We start from the raw sequence: 14,356 nt of genomic DNA, 5'->3' as shown, positions 1-14,356 counted from the left end.
AAGGAACCCCATAACACTCTTGGCCTCATTATTGGGTAAAGCCACCGCTTCCACCCATTTTGACACATAATCCACAGCCACCAAGATGTATTTCATTCCACCAGAACTCACAAAAGGTCCCATAAAGTCAATCCCCCAGACATCAAACACTTCCACTTCCATAACAAAATTCATAGGCATCTCTTGCCTTCTGCTGATATTCCCTTGCCTTTGACATTGATCACAGGACCGCACCAAACAATTAGCATCATGAAAAATAGTCGGCCAGTAATAGCCGCACTCCAGTACCTTGGCTGCAGTCCGGTTTCCACTATGATGACCCCCAACAGGAGAGTCATGGCATGCCTTTAAAATTTCCATCACTTCACTTTCCGGAACACAACGCCGAATGATGTTATCAGCGCATGTTCGGAACAAATAAGGCTCGTCCCAATAGTACCGTCGAGCATCCCGCAAGAATTTCTTCTTTTGGTAAGTTTTGATATCATCGGGAACTATGCCTGTTACCAAATAATTGGCAATATCAGCATACCATGGTGCTGCCTCCATCGACACCGCCAACACCCTTTCGTCTGGAAAAGCATCATCGATATCAAGTTCATCAGAAGGTCTCCCAGCTTCTTCAAGCCGAGAGAGATGATCAGCCACCTGGTTTTCAGTGCCCTTTCGGTCTTTCACCTCGAAGTCAAACTCTTGCAGTAAGAGCACCCATCTAATCAGTCGCGGCTTTGCTTCCTTCTTTGCCATGAGGTATCTCAAGGCTGCATGATCAGTATACACCACAACTTTGGACCCCAACAAGTAGGCCCGAAATTTCTCGAAGGCAAACACAATGGCAAGCAGCTCTTGCTCCGTCACTGTGTAATTCATCTGTGCAGCATTTAGCGTTCTGCTAGCATAATAGATCGGGTGCATAATTTTATTGTGCCTCTGCCCAAGCACAGCACCTATTGCAAAGCCACTAGCATCACACATCAGTTCAAATGGTAGGGACTAGTCAGGAGCAACAATAATAGGAGCAGTGGTGAGACGCTCTTTTAATTCCTGAAACGCCTTCTAGCACTTCTCATCAACCACGAATTTAGCCTCTTTTTCAAGAAGCTTGCACAAGGGGTTGGCAATTTTGGAGAAATCTTTGATGAAGCGCCTGTAGAACCCAGCATGCCCCAAGAAACTTCGGACACCTTTGACTGAGATAGGTGGAGGAAGTTTGGAGATCACATCAATTTTTGCTTGATCCACCTCGATTCCCTTTTCAGAGATTTTGTGACCGAGGACGATTCCTTCCTTCACCATAAAATGACATTTCTCCCAGTTTAACACCAGATTGGTCTCCTCACACCGTTTTAGCACTTGACCCAGATGGCCACGACAATCTTCGAACGAATCACCCACCACAGAAAAATCATCCATGAACACCTCCAAGAAATCCTCTACCATGTCAGAGAAGATTGCCATCATGCACCTCTGAAAAGTGGCTGGTGCATTACACAAACCAAACGGCATCCGGCTGAACGCAAATGTCCCATAAGGACAAGTAAAGTTGGTCTTCTTCTGATCCTCCAAAGCGATGTTGATCTGATTGTAGCCCGAATAACCATCAAGGAAACAATAGTAAGAACGCCCTGCTAACCTATCAAGCATCTGATCAATGAAGGGCATAGGAAAATGATCCTTGCAAGTGGTTGTATTGATCTTGCGATAATCCATGCAAACTCTCCATCCGGTGACAGTTCTGGTTGGGATCAACTCATTCTTTGCATTCGGCACAACAGTGATGCCGCCCTTCTTAGGAACACATTGGACCGGACTCACCCATTTACTATCAGCAATCGGGTAAACCATGCCTGCATCTAGCCATTTTATGATTTCTTTCTTGACGACCTCTTACATATTCTCGTTTAGTCGCCTCTGATGCTCTACACTTGGTTTGCTGCCCTCCTCCAACTGAATTTTGTGCTCACAGACCCCAGATGGGATACCTCGAATATATGCTATGGTCCAACCAATAGCACGCCTATACTCCCTCAAGACCTGCAAAAGTTGCACAATCTGCTCCGCAGTCAATAAGGCTGAAACGATCACCGATAATGTATTGTTGGGACCAAGGAACTCATATTTCAGGTGTGATGGGAGCTGCTTAAGCTCCAACTTCGGTGGCTCAATGATCGAAGGCTTTGCTGGAGGAGTTGTTCTATTTTCCAGATCAAGACTCAGCTTCTTTGGATGGTATGTGTATGAGCCCAACCCAACAAGTGAATTAACTGTCTCCTCATAGCCTTCCATGTCTTCAGCATCGAAATTCATCAGAATACCAGCCAAAGCCTCACCCAAACTCTCTTCTTCCATCTTGAACTCTACTGCTTCATCAACAACATCGAATGAATCAATTACCGAAATACTCTCGTAAGCACTTGGTAACTCCATCCCTTTGCTAGCCTGAAAGGTCACTTCTTCATTGTTGACTCGGAACTTTATTTCATTTTTCTCAGAATCCATCAGAGCCCTCCCTGTAGCAAGGAAAGGTCTCCCCAGAATGATAGGAATGTCCCGATCAATAGCATAGTCAAGAATCACAAAATCAGCGGGTAACATAAAATCACCAACCCGCACAATGACATCATCAACCACCCCGACAGGTCTTTTGATAGACCTATCAGCCATCTGCAATCTCATCGTAGTCGGCCTTGGCATCCCCAAACCCGATTGTTTATATATAGCAAGGGGCATCAAATTTATACTCGCCCCATTATCACACAAAGCACGGGCAAAATCATGGTGCCCGATAGAACAAGGAATGGTGAACGCCCCAGGATCTCCCTTTTTCTGCACAGCTGTGGTTGAAATGATGGAACTCACTGTGTGAGTCAAACTCACGGTGTCATGCTGCACCGTTTTCTTCTTGGTCAGCAAATCCTTCAAATACTTCGCAAAACCCGGCATCTCCTTGACAACTTCCAAGAAAGGAAAATTTAGAGATAACTGCTTCAGCTGATCATAAAACTTCTCAAACTTAGCATCTTCCTGTTTCTTTACCAACCTCTGAGGAAAGGGAGGTTTAGATTTGAAGAGCTGTGTCAAAGGGCGGAGAGCCCCTTTTACAGCCTGCTTGCTCGTGTTATCAGCTTCCTTAATCATCTCTGGAATATCAGCAACCTTCTTGTCAGCATTGATCTCATCAACAATAATAGGTGCTTCAGACTGCACCTCATTCTCTTCATCTATCGGCTCAAGATCAATTACCTCCTCAGCAGCTCCCTGTATTGTTTTACCACTTCTAGTAGTAATGGCAAACACATTATTTAAACCGCCTCCCCCATTCTTCGGATTTGGGATGGTGTCACTTGGAAGTCCTCCCTTTTTAGGAGGGTGCTGCTCTCTAGAAATATCCCTCATCTGCGACTCAAGCTTCTGAATAGCCGTTGTATGAGAACCCACTGTTTCTGTCAACCCAGATAAAGTCCTCTCAGACTTCGATTGATTTTCCAGAATCTTCTCAAGCATTGCTTCAACTTTCGAACTACCCTGCTCTGATGCTTGCCCTTTCGGTGGTATATAAGGATTGGAACTCTTGTTCCCAAAATTGTTGCTGTTGTTGTAGCTCCCTTGGTTCGCACCACCATAGTTATTGTTGTAGTTCCCAGAGTTGTTGTAAGCACCTTGAACTTGCTGAGGTCTCCATTGATTCTGATTCTGATAGCCACCTTGGTAATTCTGTCGCTGATAACCCCCTTGAGAGTTATTAACATAGTTAGCATCTTCAACCTGCATAGGTGGCCCATCAAGGAACTGACCATCTGGAGCATGGTACATCCCTTTTGGCAAAACTGCATCTTCCTCACAAACGTTTACCTTCTTCATTTGAGACTCATCAAACTTCTTCGTCAGCAAGGAAATATTTGTTGCAAGTTCTGCCAATGTTTGCTGGGTATCCTGATTCTCCTTCACTATGTTCTGGAGCTTAGCACTACCATATGGTACCACATCAGCATTGTTCGAGTGCCAAGCCTGATTATGAGTTGTCAGCTTGTTGAGTATTATGGTCACTCGTCGGAAGGTCTTGTTCATAAAACACCCATCAGCCGCATTGTTGGCCACTGACTGTGTCACTGGATCTAACCCTTGGTAGAACTTCTCCATCAATATATTTTCCGGAAAACCATGATTTGGGATCTTCTGCAGATATTCTTTGAACCTCTCCCAGGCTTCATATAGTTGTTCCCCCGGTCGCTGCTTGAATTCATATATCTTGTCTTGAATCTCAGCCTTCTTACTAGGGGGATACCACTTTTTAAGAAACACAGTAACCATCTCTGCCCATGAAGTAATTGAATTTCGGGGCAGCTTCTCGAACCATGTTCTAGCCTCTCCAGCTAAGGAATACTTGAATAGCCTCAACCGAATAGCATCTTGTGGAACATTGTTCTGGACGTGATTAGCACACACATCCACAAAATTTTGCAAATGACGTTGAGGGTCATTCTCGGTAGAGTTCCGAAAGTACCCCTAAAGTTTCAGCAACTGATAAAGAGATGAGTCAATTTTCACAGTAGCCGCTCCAACTCGAGGTTGAACAATGGCAGATGCATAGTCCTCCTCTTGAACCAGTTCAGCAAAAATATTCTCATCATCAGATTCATCTGTTTGATTATTCAACCGATTCACCTGATTACCCGCACGCTGATTCTACTGATTTTGATTCATGATCACCTGGTTTACACAGAGTAGCAAACAAGGTGTGATGGAATAAGCAAAAGACTTTATTCAAAGCACTCACTATTTAGTAATTTCAAAACCGTATTCCCCGGCAACGGCGCCAAAATTTGATACGCTCAAATTATACCTATTAATGGTATAACGCGGACGTTGTCAAATATAGTAACCCAACGAGGCTGGGGTCGAATCCCATAGGGAATATGGTGTGAAAAGGTTACTAAAGTCGTAGATGCTAAGTTCTAGGTCTAATGTCTTAATCCGATAATTTGTGTAAAAGTTGGTTTTTCTATGACTAGTTGCTAAATTATTACTTTGGTGACTATTTATGGTAAAAGAAACTAAGGTTGTGTCCCCGTTAGATAGAGTGTACGATCATGGGTATTGATCTTGATATACTTGTAATGGATCATTATATGAATGCACTTAATCTCTATGTGAATCTCTACTATTTCCCAATAAATAAAGATTATATCTTTCTATGATTTTCCCAAATATAAGAAAGTGATTATGAAGAACGATTAATCATGCCAAGTAAACTCCTCTTATTCCTAAGTGAATTTATTAAACAAAGTTTAAAGCTTTGAGTTCTTGTTAATTATTCTTACCAACCCTAATTATTTTCCCAAATAAATTAAGGTTTATGGCTTTAATCAATGTTTGCAACCATTAATTATGAATGGAGAATGAAGAATAATCAAACCCTAATAATCCATATTGTGTATATCAATCACAACACCCAATCACAAAACACCCATCATTGCGTTCACAACCCTAGTAAGGGAATTAAGCTACTCATGACAAAGAACAAGAAATAAGAAATTGAAGAATTCATAAATGTTTACTTTGGAATAAAAAAGAATTGATAATACTTGAATTGATGTTTGAATCTTCAAAAACTAGAGAGAAGTTTTTGTTCTAAGTCAAGAGACAAAAATATATTGAATGATGTCTATTAAAAACCCTAAAATGGCTATTTATAGGTTTTGGAAATACAAAAGTTTCAGATTTGCACTTTGGTCCCGTCATGGCGAAATACGGTCTGTAAATCACTTTACGGACCGTAAAATTGGTTTATGCCCAAGTTGGCTGCTCAGTTGTGTGCAACTTCCCCTTTTGAAATACGGACCGTAAAGTGGTTTACGGTCCGTAAACTGCATGGTCGTATTTCAACATCAAATACTTCGACTTTTTGCCAGATGCTCAACTGGTTAAATACGTGATGGAATACGGACCGTAAACTAAAATACGGTCCGTAAACCTAGCTCGTAAACCACCATCTTCTCAGCTTAACTTTCTGGTTCTGTTATCCTTAAACACGACCATGGAATACGGCCCGTATTGTAGAATACAGTCCGTAAACTTCAATTTACGACCATGATCTGCACTTCAACTGTGATTTTTCCAAATCTGTTCCTTTACCTGTAAAACACTAACAAACACGTAATATCACATCGACTTGCTTAACAACAAGTAAAACTTATAGCCGAAAAGTATCGATTGTGGCGTAAAAATCACGCCACATCAGAAGCCTTGCGGGTCCTTATCGGGTTTCGACCCATAAAACTCCGGAGGATTCAAGTTGATAAAATCACGGGCTCTTGCACTCATCGCCCTGTCACCTGGGCCTGCACCTTGCTGTTGAGCTTGCGTGGCAACCAACTGGGTCAGAACTGAATAGCTTCTGTTATTTGCTGGCCCGAAGCTGCTGGCGGTGGAACTGGAGGTACTAGGGTTGGAGCTAAAACCCTTTCCTGTTCTGCTAACACGGGTGGAGTATGAGAAGTCCAAGAATGGACTTCGTTATGAGACTCTCCCTCTTCTACCTCTGCCGGTGGCTCCCGTTCAACTCTTTTTCCAGCCACCGTCTTGCCCTTTTGGGCCACCGTAGCTTTTCTCTTCACAGGTATTGCTGAAATCATAACACACGATTAAGAAAAGAACGGGGAAGCCTGGTAACATGCCTCTATCGCACGATCTAGAGTACAAAGAAGGTCAGTTATTCCTAAATGCCCTGCAGCCTCCTGTTTATAAGTGTGGCGCGCTTCACACCCATAAACAGGACTCTACTGGACACGACTCGAAGACAATCCCTAGGACGAACTGCTCTGATACCACTTTTGTCATGACCCCACTAGAGGTCGTGACGGGTACCCGATACTACTATATCGGGCACCTTGTATCTCGCATTCTATTCTTACTGCTGAGTGGGCCATATGGACGATACCGTCATATTTTACTTAACACAGTCATCAATAGCATACTCGTAAACAAATGTCAATAAACTTTACTAGCATATTATACAACGACAAGGACAAACAAGATTGTCAAACATCTGACTATACACATCTGTCTACGAGCCTCTAGATAAGATACATATATTCACAAGGATGGGTCGGGTTCTGCCGTGCCCAAATATGTACACAAAAGTAGTACCGATAAACTGAAGCTCCGGAACAACTGGAGCGCTCGCAATGTACCGTTGGCGGAGCTCCTAGGGATCAGGAGCATCTACCTACTTACCTGCGGGCATGAACGCAGCGTCCATAAGAAGGGACGTCAGTACGAGTAATGTACCGAGTATGTAAGGCATGAACAGTAACGTAGCAAGGAGTACAAAGCATGAATAATAACATAATGGAAATGTATAGCATATCGTAAGATAAAAGAGTGACCTGTACATATAAGTGCCTCTTAGGACGGATGCCATGCATGCTTCGCTTTCCTGGAAAAACATTTCTTGTTCATATATATAGAACATAGAACATATCGTATTGCCGTACAACGTCGGCTCCGATTCATGTAACCACATATGTCCCGCGTCCGGGCATCCCGTGTCCGGGATGATATCATGTCATATTATACCAACTGATCAGGTGGTTACGCGTATATAACGCTCACCCCTTTTTCCCATATTCCCCATGTACATATACATATATCATATAAGCAGCATGCAGGAGAGCCCAAAGAAAGTCGTGTATCTATCGGAGTGACGTAAGGTCGGTAACCTCCGATTATATTATGGAATAATCATGATCGTCGTGTCTCACCTTGAAGGGACGATTATTATAAGGTGAGACTATCAATGAAGAATAGCATTCAGAGAAGACATAAAACAAGATCGTAAATCTCGTAAGGCATCAATTCATATACTTTGGAATCTTTAACAATAGTCATCATCCATAAATAAAATTGAGAAACCAGGAAATAGCTCAACATTCTTATATCGTCATTGAAAACGTAGCCTTGGGACCTTTAAACATAGAATCCTCCTCATCATGATCATCGTAGGAAAATATTCCCATTTTTTTGGGCATCATTGTCATCATGGTAAAACATGTCCACCATCGGGGACATAAGGGCTTACGAAATCATAAACCCCTGTTTTGGAAAAATACAGACACTTTGGAAAACATTTACGGGTCATCAGGAAAAGAAATCAGGCCTTGGAATCATAAACATCTAACTTTTGGGAGTAAGGAAGCTATGAAAACATTTATGGAATTATATCATAGGAATCATGCCTTTGAAAGAAAGGGACGAGCCTTAACATACCTGTTCAACCTCGTATTGGCTACGCTTATGCATCCGTGCTCGTAAGTCTACATTTAAGAGGATTTACACTAACGTTATCCTCTTGATCGCACCCTTATTCCAAGTTTCAAATTAAACTATTCTATATCCTATAGAAAATCGGGCAGCATCTCCTCTGTTTATGCGCCTAGCTCGAATTCCTAGTTCATCAACCAACAACAACAACAACAATACCAACATCAATAATATCATTTCCCATATCAAAGTATTCCATAAAACAGCCCACGCGCTGTTTTCCCACTTCCATAACTAATCAATTCACTATACAACCATTTAACCATTCTATCTTTGTAAATAAGTCAATATCAACATAAATAGGAAGAGATCCATACCTTTCTCCCGTTAATATCGTTGTATCTTCACTTTTCCACCCTTAGTTTAGGCCACAACACACCGCTATATGATTCTACAACAATAACTATACGCTATCCGGACCGGAATTTGGAAATTATACCTGGTTTGGGCTAAAAAGTGGGTGTGGGAAGGTTGGGCAACTTTCTAGAGAGTTTGGGATGTTTTTGTGTGTGTTTGGCTGGAAAATGGGGGGTAACCCCCTTTTTATAACGGTCCAAGTTCTGCCTGGACCGACATTAAAAACCTTCAGCGCGATCGCGCCCCCTTTGGGCGCGTTCGCGCAAGTCTAAATTTTCTGACTGGATGTTCGTTCAGTAAAAAGGTCATAACTCCTGATCCCGATATCTTTTGAGGGCCCACAACCTATGGTTGGAAACCTCTTTGAATTATCTACAACTTTAATTCTTGGTGTTATATCCTGCATTTTCGAACGTCGAATTATTTGTAAGCTGAGGTGGGGCCCACACATTAAGATTTTTTTTTGGGACATGTGACAAATTATATGAATCACATATGTGAAGTTAAACACAACTCAAGAAGGACCCTTGGGCCAAATCAAAGTGGAAGCCCTCCAAAAGGACAATTTAAGGAAGCATTTTCGGATGATCTGACTTCCAGGGGCAAAAACGGTATTATAAGTTTGGAATTTGGGAAAACGCCAGAAATAAAAGTTGTAGATAATTGCATTATCTTTCCATCCATAGGTCGTGGGCCCTCATACGATATCGGGATCAAAGGTTATGACCGGTTTACTGAATGAACATCAAGTCAGAAATTTTAACTCTACGCGATCGCGCCAGAAGGCAGCGCGATCGCGAAGAGCAGTTTTCCAGCTGCTTCTGGCAGCTTCCAAATCAATCATAAAGAGGGGGAGACCCCCTCATTTTCATCCAAAACCCACGAAAAACACCCCAAAAATCCTAGAAAATTTTCCAACTTTCCACCACCAAATTTTAGCCCAAACCAGGTATAATTTCCCAATTTCAGTCCGGATAGCGTATAGTTTTCACTGCAGAATCGTATGGCAATGCGTTGTGGCATAAAACTAAGGTGAAAAAGGGAAGATACAACAATATTAAAAGGATAAAGGTATGAATCTCTTACTATTTGTGCTAATACTAGTTTATTTACGAAGAATACGCGATTAAATAACTGTATACTGAGTTAATTAGTTATGAAAGTTGGAAAACAGCGTGTGGGCTGTTTTATGAGATATTTTGGAGTTGAAAACATTATAATTGATGTTGGTATTGTTGTTGTTGTTGTTGGATGCTGAATTAAAAATTCGGGCTAGGCATATAAACAGGGGAGATGCTGCCCAAATTTCTGTAGACAAATAGTGAATTAAAGAATGCTAAAAGTCTTACTATTGACAATTGGTAAATGTGACCATTTGTAGATTTTGAGCGAAACGGGAATTGAATTTGGACAAGCGTAAGACGCAGCTAAGGTATGTAAAGTCTTTCCCTTCATTCTTAGGCTTGTTCTGAACATAATAGGCTCGGCCGCGAGCCTTAAATACACTCCGTTCCTCGGAATTCGATATGGAAATCTACTCCAATTCCTTCAGTAAGATTGAAACCATGTCCTTATAAAATATCTTTAAAGTATGCTTTTGTACGAAACCTTCCTAAACGGAGCCGAAATACTTTCGAATGATTATGGATGACCTCATAAGGTCTTTTATCAGTAATTTATGTGTCTTGCCTCGAGTTGGTCCGAGGTGGGCCCACGGAGCCCCGATACCCCGTAAATGATCTAAATTGCCTCATTTCCGTCCGTTTTTCACAGGCAACATCTGAACTATCATTTTGAACATAATATGACTGTTTTTATATAAATCTCACAATATGGTTTTGATATCTGAAAATCTAGTTCGGGTTATGATCTGTCGTGCCTCCCCAAGTGATGTGTAGGTGCGTAGTTTGAAAACTATCTGAATACTTTGATTCGATCTGCCAGTTGGCCTATTTCTGTTCCGTTGAATCTGTACGATGATCTGTACGTATGTGGTTTTTCATTAATCAGTTCGTGCATGTGTTATGATTCCTTTCACCGGATCCCGGGCCGGTATGTATATCGTGAGGATGGGCCGCCGAGCCCCATATGTGAATTCCGAAGTATGATGTGTCCGTTTCCGGGGTACTGTGTTATATGTCCGTCCCCGGTTACCGAGGATAAATTACGAAGTATGATGTGTCCGGGCTCGGGGTGTTGTGTTATCTGTCCGCCCCCGGGTACCGTGGTTATGTTATGATGTGTGACGGAGATCGGAGAAGAATTTCTGATATCTGACGTATTGTGGTGCCAATGGCAGGAATGGCGACCACGTTCCTGCACCCTATGTGTGATTCTGTCTGTCTGTATGATTTATGATTCTGTCTGTCCGTCCGGATTATCTGTCCGACTGGCTATGACTCTGTCTGTCTGTCCGTCCGGATTATCTGTCCGTCCGGATTATCTGTCCGACTGGCTATGACTCTGTCTGTCTGTCCGTCCGGATTATCTGTCCGACTGGCTATGACTCTGTCTGTCCGTCCGGATTGTCTGTCCGACTGGTTACGCTTCTGTCTGTCCGTCCGGATTATCTGTCCGACTGGCTATGACTCTGTCTGTCCGTCCGGATTGTCTGTCCGACTAGTTATGATCCTGTATGTCCGTACGGATTCTGATTTCGTATGTCCGTATAGATTCTGATTCTGTCCGTCTGTTTGGACCATGATTCTGTCTGTCTGTCTAGGTTAAGACTCTGTCCGGTACACTTCCGTCTGTCCGTCCGGCTTATGATTCTGCCTATTATATTTCTGTGCTTCTGGTCCAGATCATGATTATGTTTGATATATTTCTGCTTTACATACTCGGTACATTTTTGTACTGACCCCCGGTTCTTCGGGGGCTGCGCTACATGCCCGCAGGTACAGACGCACCAGGTGATACGCCGCCAGCGTAGGGTTCTGATTCAGCTGTTTTGAAGAGCTCCTTTGATCCGGAGCATACACTTTTGGTATATATCTTCTGTTTTCCGTATGTTCTGCATGTATGGAAATTCTGGGTACGGCGAGGCCCTGTCCCGTCATATGATTCTGTATGTCTGTAGAGGCCTGTAGCTAGATGTGTGGGTTACGGGTTTCGTCTGTATGTTAGCCTTATCGGCTTATCTGTAAATGTCTGCATGTTCAGGTATATATATATGTTTGCGCGCGTGTCGTATCTGTATCGGCCTACTTCTGTAATATCCGTTTGAAAAAAAAAACTGTACGATACGAAATTCGGTCAGGTAGGTATGTACGGGTACCCAGCTAGGGTACCAGTCGCGGCCCACGGGGTTGGGTCGTGACAGAAGTGGTATCAGATCAGTTAGTCCTCGGAATGTCTACAGGCCGTGTCTAGTAGAGTCTTGTTTATCGATGTGTTGTGCACCACATCTATAAACCGGAAGCTACAGGGCATCTAGGATGTTACCCTTCTTTGGATTCTTAGATCGTGCGATAAAGTTGTATGATTAGGATGATCCTCTCCTAACGATCTGTTATGTTTTCAGCGATGCCTCCGAAGAAGGCAACAGCTGCCCAGAAGGGCAAGGCGGGGATTGAGGCAGGGGAGACCAGCCGGGCCCAGAGAGTTACCAGGGCCAGTGTGCAGCCTGCACTTGAGGATGTCCCCCATCATCTGGATCTGTTACACCCCCCTTGCAGGAGGATATCGGAGCAGCAGAAGCTGCTGATCAGGAGACGGCTCCACCGCGAGTTCCCGAGGTTCCAGTGCCCGAGCCTCCAGCTCCACAGGCAGGGGCGGAGGGCAGGGCCATGCGAGATGTGGTTCAGCTATTGTCCACACTGATGGCGGAGCAGGTTCGCAGGCATGGATTTGGAGGTGGTCGTGCGGACAGATATGAAAGCTCCAGGGCTCGTGAGTTCTTGACATGTAATCCTCCAGAATTCTCCGGGACAAAACCTGAGGAGGACCCCCAGGAGTTTATTAGAAAGATGGAGAGCACGATACGGTTGATTAAGGCTTCGCCGACTGAGTCCGTTGAGTTGGCTTCGTATCGGTTATACGAGGTAGCGGCGAACTGGTGTGAGTCTTGGCAGCTCTCCAGGGGCGACGGAGCTCCCCCAGTAGTATGGGCCGAGTTTACTAAGGCCTTCCTTGAGCATTTTCTACCTCCAGAGCTACGGAGAGCCAGGGTTGATCGATTCTTGCATCTGAAACAGGACGGTAGGAGTGTTCGAGAGTATAGCCTGGAGTTCGACTCATTGGCTAGGTATGCACCCGCTATAGTAGCAGAGATGGCCGACAGAGTGCACCGGTATGTGATGGGGCTAGACCCCTATTTGATTGATGGCTGCCTGGCGATGGCTTCCCAGCCAGGGATGCATGTTGCCCGGGTACAGGCATATGCCCAGGGCATGGAGGACCGGCGTAGGGAGCGTCGGCCTGATAGGGGTCCCGACAGGAGCCGGCCTAAGAGAGCCAGATCGGCCGGGTATTCAGGGGGATTCCAGGGTGAGTTTTCTCAGTGGCAAGGTAGCAGGTATCCGTCCGAGCCAGCATACAGTACGCCCCCACAGTTTTCAGGACAGAACTCCATGGCTTCGAGTTCGCGAGTAGATGGGAGTTTCAGTCAGATGGGGCCATCCATACCTCGGTGTCCTCATTGCAGGAGGCGCCACCCCGGTGAGTGTTATCGTGCCACTGGTGCCTGCTATTCTTGTGGCCAACAAGGCCATACGATGAGAGAGTGTCCATATAGGGGTGGTCCAGGTGGTTCAGCCCAGCTCACCAGGTCAGTTGCTAGCTCATCCCCTCCTTTGGCAGCCATACGCCCCACGGGGCGAGGGGTACCAGCACCAGCGAGTCGTGGCAGAGGTCGCGGTGCAGCTTCGGGTTATAGCGGTCCTTCGAACCGCGTATTTGCTTTGACCGGCCGGTAGGACCCAGGAGCGTCTTCCAGTGCACACCCAGGTATGCTACTGATCTCTTTTGAGGGATATGAGTATGAACAAGTCTGTATTTTGTTACGTCATGTGATTTCCTTCTTCCGGGTACTAGTAAGGGTAAGGTGATATCTAACTCGATAGACACCGAGGATTCGGAAGGGCGAAATGATAACTGTACGGTTTAGCTCGGGGTGGGACCCACTACGAGAATTTTCCGAAAATGTACCAAGATCTCGATTTGCCCTAAATTACGTGACAAAGGTCGTGCGGGGCGGTCGACGAAATTATACTAGCCGTAACGCATCAAAATGCATGAAAATTTCGAGGTTAAGCGTGCTAAGGCTAGAGTAATTCTGGGATGGGTGACCCCCCTGGGAAGGAAAAAAAAAACCTGTGGTATTATTGTCGGGATTAATAATGAAATATCGATAAGGGAAATTTTCATAAACCACTGGAGCCTTAATAAGAGTGGTCCGATTCTGATCAAAAATCTGTTTGTTATACTTCTGCACTTCTGATTCTGAATACGTTTCTGTCTGACATACCTCTGTACGATTGACTCTGATTACAAATCTGTCTGACACGCCTCTGTATGTCTGACTCTGGATACGAATCTGTCTGGTACATCTCTGTACGTCTAACTCTGATCATGGATCTGTCCGATATGCTTTTGTGCGTCTGGCTCTAGTTATGAACCTGTTTGATGTAACGTGAAATTATGATAACGTTGTAAGGAACCGAGAAGTGTGACAAGA

The 14,356-nt window shown here is 44.1% G+C and overlaps 1 non-coding gene across 1 annotated transcript; it reads left to right on the top strand.

The window, feature by feature from the left end:
- Window positions 1-4,156: 4,156 nt before the first annotated feature.
- LOC132643020 (small nucleolar RNA R71) lies at window positions 4,157-4,262 on the top strand. Its single transcript, XR_009583480.1, has one exon. It is a non-coding gene; the product is annotated as a small nucleolar RNA R71 (small nucleolar RNA).
- Window positions 4,263-14,356: the final 10,094 nt, after the last annotated feature.

The sequence above is a fragment of the Lycium barbarum genome, chromosome 5 (assembly GCF_019175385.1).
Source record: "Lycium barbarum isolate Lr01 chromosome 5, ASM1917538v2, whole genome shotgun sequence".
NCBI classification, from domain to species: Eukaryota; Viridiplantae; Streptophyta; class Magnoliopsida; order Solanales; family Solanaceae; genus Lycium; species Lycium barbarum.
Note: the sequence above shows the minus strand (reverse complement) of the source record. Positions and strands in the feature narration are given on the sequence as shown.